Below are 6,427 nucleotides of genomic sequence, written 5' to 3'. Positions count from 1 at the left end.
AAGTATACCTGATGAAGTATACCTTAGTTAACGTTATTTGTCGATATTTTGACGTCAAAACGACGATAAACAACGTCAGTTTGTTACTTAGAATATTTATGATTTCGGCGTCGAATTAATGTCAATTTCATTATTATTTTTTGGGTAGTGATCATGTAACTTTCCTTAGAGCGGAAAGGTAAAAAGTGAAAAATTTTGCCATTAACTTCAATCAAGGTCCGTGGATTGGCGTTGGAGGGGAAGGAAGGTCGTTGCATCCACTTCAACGATGTGGAACGAAAATGGCGGCGGCCATACTTTTACTGCACACTCGCTCACTCACACAACTAATAGCTGTAGTACCTTACTATCTACGTACATACACTAACACTGACTCGCTGTCTCGAAAATGGCGGCTATGCAACGACCTTCCTTCCCCTCCAACGCCAATCCACGGACCTTGACTTCAATGGCGAAAGATTTTACCTTTCCGCCCTAGGGAAAGTTACATGATCGATACCTGGCGGGTACACCCAAGGACTTTGATTCTGTCCATGGGGAAATTTTCCAAACTGAGAAGTCACCACTTTCTACATACTCGCAGTTCATGATTAATGAAACGACTAGAGCTTATTGGTCGTTACGTTAATCATGAACTGTAAGTATATAAAAAGATAGCAACTTCTCAGTTTGAAAAATTTTCCCATGGACAGAATCAAAGTCCTTGTGTGTACAATGAAACATTTTGTTGAATTGACATCGATTCGACGTCGATACGATATCGATGATTGGTGTCGAATTGACATCGATTCGATGTCGATGATCGAAACTGTGACCACCTGAGTATCGAAATCGATGTGAGGATCGATATCACATTTCGATATCAAATCGACATCAAGTTGATGTCGATTTGATATACTATTTCTCACTGGGGAGTGCGCACTAGAGTCTTATATAAAGAGAGAAGCGACATCGAACCCCCACCACAGCCTTCAGTATCCAATTGAGTCCTCCACCGCCATTTTGGGACCGCTTTAACGTTATCAAGCACCATTCGTATCATGCTGCAAACAGCTGTGGTCACAATATGGCTGCTCGCTTAGCCAATCAAGTATCAATCAGATTACCAATCAGAGCTTCGGACATCAATGTCGCTTCTCTCTTTATATAGGACTCTAGTGCACACTAATTCAGGGAGTTCAAGAACAGAAAACAAACGGAAACTGCGCGCATAGTGAGTTCACGGAGCGCGCATGCCGTGCGGATTATCGGCATGGTGTGAGCTCACCGCATCCGACAGATGCGTCATCATCCGTTTGTTTTCTGTTCTTGTACTCCCTGAATTAGTGTACACTTGAAATGAAATAGATATATATTTGAAAGTTAGTGAAAGCAAGAAGAAACGTTCCAGTGCAGTCTAGTGTAGGAATAGAAAACAAGCCTCATATGAGACTCATATTGGTCGCACGCATGCGGTACTCATGCGTGCAAGCGATATAAGCCTCAAATGCGTTTCTAAATGAGACTCATATTGCTCGCATGCATGCATACGGCACTCAAAAATTCTAATCATTGCCCATTTTTTTCACGTACTTTTAATGCATTATATATCAATATTTTTATTCATTTTTTTCTGATTACAATTAAAAATTAATATTATTATATCCTATACAGCACAGAGAGATTCCAGGAACATTGCAGAATGATTTCATTGAAACATTGTAATATTGCATTTTGATTGCGAAACATTGCTGCAACATTGTTGGAAGATTGCAGCAACATTAAGATGTCTGCTTTTTGAAATATTGCATTGAAACATCCCATTTTTCCAAAATATTCACATATCATTACCACATAATTCCAATGAACAAAACAATATTTGTGTAACATTTTAAAAAAACATTTTTTGCAAAAAAAAATCTTTCGAATTTTTTTCGGAAATTTCCAAGCGGTCACCCATCCAAGTCGCGACTCTAGTGAACGTTGTTTGACTTCCGTGATCGCTGCGAAATGATCCCTCATGATGACCTGTAAACACTTTATGCTGAAATGTGTATACAACTGGTAGATCAGGTCAATATGCGTTATCGAAAAAATGAAATATGTATAATTAAAGCTCAATATTTATATAAACAAATATAAAATTATAGTTCTTTTTTACTAATTTCGCAAATACAGAATAGCATTTGGAATAACTTTTCTGTTATTTGTTTAAATAAGAATGTAATTAGAAAATATATATCAATATAATACAATAATTAAATTAAATATAAAAAAATTTTTATTAAAAATACAATTAAAAAATATTGTTTGTTCATTGGGCTGTAGATCGAGGTTTCTTCATATAAGGACCTATTTCGTCTATTGATATAAATATTAGGAGTACAAATTGAAAACCGCCGTTTTCCAGTAGATGGCGCCAGCGGTAAATGCTGGCGCCAAACGTTAGATCAAAAATTTTAAATGTAAGGTTGGACATCTGGCAACAATTCCTTATCATTGCAGTTGTGAATTTTTATCGGCGTTATATATTTTTTTGTGATCGAAAATGTCGAAATTTGTGCCCAATAAGCGTCATTTGCGGGAAGTTTTGCTTTTTGCCTTCAATTCGAAAAAATCTGCGGCTGAGGCGCGTCGAATGATTGTAAAAACTTATGGTGAGGCTTCCATTAGTGAAAGAACGTGTCGAAAATGGTTCCAACGCTTCAAAAGTGGTGATTTCGGCGTAGAAGACAAGGAGCGTCCCGGACAGGTGAAAAAGTTTGAAGACGCACAATTGGAAACATTACTGAATGAAGATTCATCTCAAATGCAACAGGAGCTTGCAGATTCATTGGGCGTGACTCAACAAGCTATTTCACATCGTTTGAAAACCATGGGAATGATCCAAAAGCATGGACACTGGGTGCCATACGAATTAAAGCCGAGAGACGTCGAACGGCATTTTTTCGCGTGCGAACAGCTGCTCCAACGGCAAAAACGGAAGGGTTTTCTGCATCGTATTGTAACCGGCGATGAAAAGTGGATCCATTATGATAATCCAAAGCGAAAAAAATCGTGGGGCTACCGCGACCATGCATCAACATCGACGGCCAAGCCAAACATCCATGGCTCGAAGCTCATGCTGTGTATTTGATGGGACCAGCTCGGCGTGATTTATTATGAGCTGTTGCAACCGGGTGAAACCATCACAGGAGCTCGCTACCAAACACAATTAATGCGTTTGAGCCGAGCATTGCAGGAAAAACGGCCACAATACGAGCAAAGACACGAAAAAGTGATGTTGCTGCACGACAACGCTCGGCTACATGTTGCTCAGGTCGTTAAAACCTATCTGGAAACATTGAAATGGGACGTTTTACCTCATCCGCCGTATTCTCCTGACATCGCCCCTTCAGATTACCACTTGTTCCGATCAATGGCGCATGGCCTGGTTGAGCAGCACTTCCATTATTACGAAGAGGCCAAAAACGGGAGGGTCCCAGATGCGCACAGACCCAATTGGACATCACCAATTATAGCGGCCGATGCCTAGAGTATTTCCGTTGGTTGGGTTAGATTAGATTACGTGATTGGAGATGTCCGATTGGGTCCGTGCGCATCTGGGACCCTCCCCCAAAAACTGGGTCGATTCGTGGATCACCGCAAAAGACGAGCAGTTTTTTCGACGCGGGATTCGTATGCTGCCCGAAAGGTGGGAGAAAGTAGTGGCCAGCGATGGACAATACTTTCAAGAATAAGTATGTAACCATTTTTCAACAATCAATCCTCAAATTTTGACAAAAAACGGCGGTTTTCAATTTGTACTCCTAATATTAAAAAATTATGATATTTCAATGTTTCCGGAATATTACTGGTATATGCCATGAGACGTTGCAGGCATATTGTTAATTTATGTTTCTGCAATGTCTCCGTAATATTACATTGCAATCTGCAACATTGCAACATTGCTGCAATGTTGCTGCAATTTTCTGTGCTGTATGGGATACAATCTTTAATAAATTAGCATTAAAATTATTAAAAGCATAAAAAGTACTTGAAAAAAATGCGCAGTGATTGGAAGTTCATATAGTATTTTGTAAATTTGTTAATATATGGGAGGGTTTTGTTTTATTACGTTGCAATTGACTACTGCATCCATTCACAGCAAACGGTGTCTAGAGACTTTTTACTGTTCAAGCACTGCAGTGAATGGCTGGTGGTCACTCGCAACGTGGTTAAAAGAAAAATTAACATGTACACTATTAATACTTTGATATTATTTTCAAGTGAATTTTACTTTAATGAAATTCTAATTCAAAATTTAGTTACAAAGATATTGAAAGTTAAAAATACATACATTTTTGTAGAATTAAGCCTATAATAATTAGAGATTGTATATTCTAAAATTTTAATTTAAATGTAAGTAAATGAGAGTTTTTTCAATTAGCAATATCTGCAAATATCTAACATATTTTATATATGTTCATAAAACAAACCGTCCATACACCTCTTCAAGAGAACTTGTAAAATGAAATATGCGAGGTCTGTCAACAATAAAGTATGAAATGCTTGCTCTCGTATTGTTTCCAATGTTTGGCAATATTATTCCACAATTTCCTAGAAACAAAGAAAATAATATATAAAAATTAAAACATTTACAAAGTATGAAAACCGAGTTTGATAATTTTACAAGTATTCTACAAGTATCATTTCGTTATAGTCAACGTTGCAAATACACTGTACTATGAAATTAAATTCTATCTTCATACTTGAATCATATGAGTAATAAGTCAATATAAAATTAAAAAAGAATTAACAAATTGAAATTGTTTTATCGGTTTTATTACAATTGCTTTTGTAATATTATAAAAAATATAAATACTTTAATTATTACCTTTATACTTTATGACCTTGGTAGTAGCCGTTGAACCAGAAATTCTAATTTACCAATGTTTGGCAATATTATTCCACAATTTTCTAGAAACAAAGAAAAGAATAATATATAAAAATTAAAACATTTACAAAGTATGAAAATCAAGGTTGAGTGTAGAATTCTACAAGTATTCTACACACTTTATCATTTAATCGTTATAAAAAATTAATTTGCCCTTACAAAAATTTAATAAAGTTTAATAATAACAATAATAATCATAATAAGTAAAAATTTCGTAATAATAAAAAATTAGTACTTATAAACTATTTTGAGAAGAAAGCGTTTAAAAATTATTGATATAGAAATGCAAATTAAAAAAGTTAGCTTATGTAAAATATATTATACTTATATCAAGTAATAAACTACACATAAAAGCAAATTCAAGACCCAGACTTTAATTAATTACCTGAGGTTTTTTTATCCACGGAGATCCGATATTATGCAAAATACTCCAATTCAATGTAAAAATATTACATATAAGAACACGGGACTTGCAAAGTATTACACCACTATCACTGACCATGAAAACTACACTTAACTGACTCAACTACACTGCACTGTTACGATGACGAGTCATGATGACCATTACGGCATAGAGAACCATGTACACTAGGTTCCACCGATGCCTTAACACATGAACTTGTACGCGTGTCAAGGCATATCGATATAGTAAATTCGGCGTGTTCCGACTCAAGATATTTTTACATTTCATGCCTGTTATCTGACGATTATACTCAATTAAATTATTAACAACAATTTACCTCTTTTTAGTTTTAGTTAAATTTTTCTTACATTAAAGTATATAATCAATTTTTAAGTCGAAATTAAATGTAATTGGTTTACTTTAAGAAAATTAATAAATATTGATAATAATATAAATGTTATATTGAATTTTAAAATATATATGTATTTTATATGATTTTTAAATGCAATTTAAATGTTATTTAATTTACCTAATACTCTGTAGATGCTTGAATTTTTTAATCGATAGATTTTTCTATAAATTCAAGATAAAAACATTAAACTATTTTTCAATTTATATGATTCCATAACATAAGGTTTTCAATTCATAAATATGAAATTAGACTTGGACCTTAAAATATTACTCTTAGACATTAATAAAAATATTTTTTACATTTGCTTTCAATGCAAATTTCGATTTTTAGAAAATGAAAATAACTTTTAAACGTTTTTTCTACCGTGATTTCGTTGATTTACTACCTTGAAAAAACTACATGTGTTGTCTTTGTTCCCAACTTCTACAAAATATAGATATTTTTATCAGATTTTTTTAAAAGGTGCGCTACAATAAAAAAAATTAAAATAACATTTTTCTTATTAATTTTCTTCAAAAAATGAGCAGATAAATCGTTTCTACCAGCTCTTTAACGTTTTATTTGTCTATATTCCATATTGTAATGTTTTGCTGATCACAAGTTGAAAGTTAGCGATAACTAAATAACTTTAATTTTTATAATTCCACAACATAAGCATTTATTTCATATTTATGAAATAAAAACCTTATGTTATGGA

The 6,427-nt window shown here is 34.1% G+C and overlaps 1 long non-coding RNA gene across 1 annotated transcript; it reads right to left on the bottom strand.

Moving 5' to 3' along the window:
- Window positions 1-4,156: 4,156 nt before the first annotated feature.
- On the bottom strand, window positions 4,157-5,627 carry LOC113003635. Its single transcript, XR_003268602.2, has 3 exons — window positions 5,301-5,627; window positions 4,856-4,938; window positions 4,157-4,578 (listed from the first exon to the last, which is right to left on the bottom strand). It is a non-coding gene; the product is annotated as an uncharacterized LOC113003635 (long non-coding RNA).
- Between the last annotated feature and the right edge of the window lie 800 nt (window positions 5,628-6,427).

This window comes from Solenopsis invicta, chromosome 11 (assembly GCF_016802725.1).
Source record: "Solenopsis invicta isolate M01_SB chromosome 11, UNIL_Sinv_3.0, whole genome shotgun sequence".
Taxonomy (NCBI): Eukaryota; Metazoa; Arthropoda; class Insecta; order Hymenoptera; family Formicidae; genus Solenopsis; species Solenopsis invicta.
The sequence above is the reverse complement of the archived record's forward strand: the minus strand, read 5'-3'. Positions and strand labels throughout refer to the sequence as shown.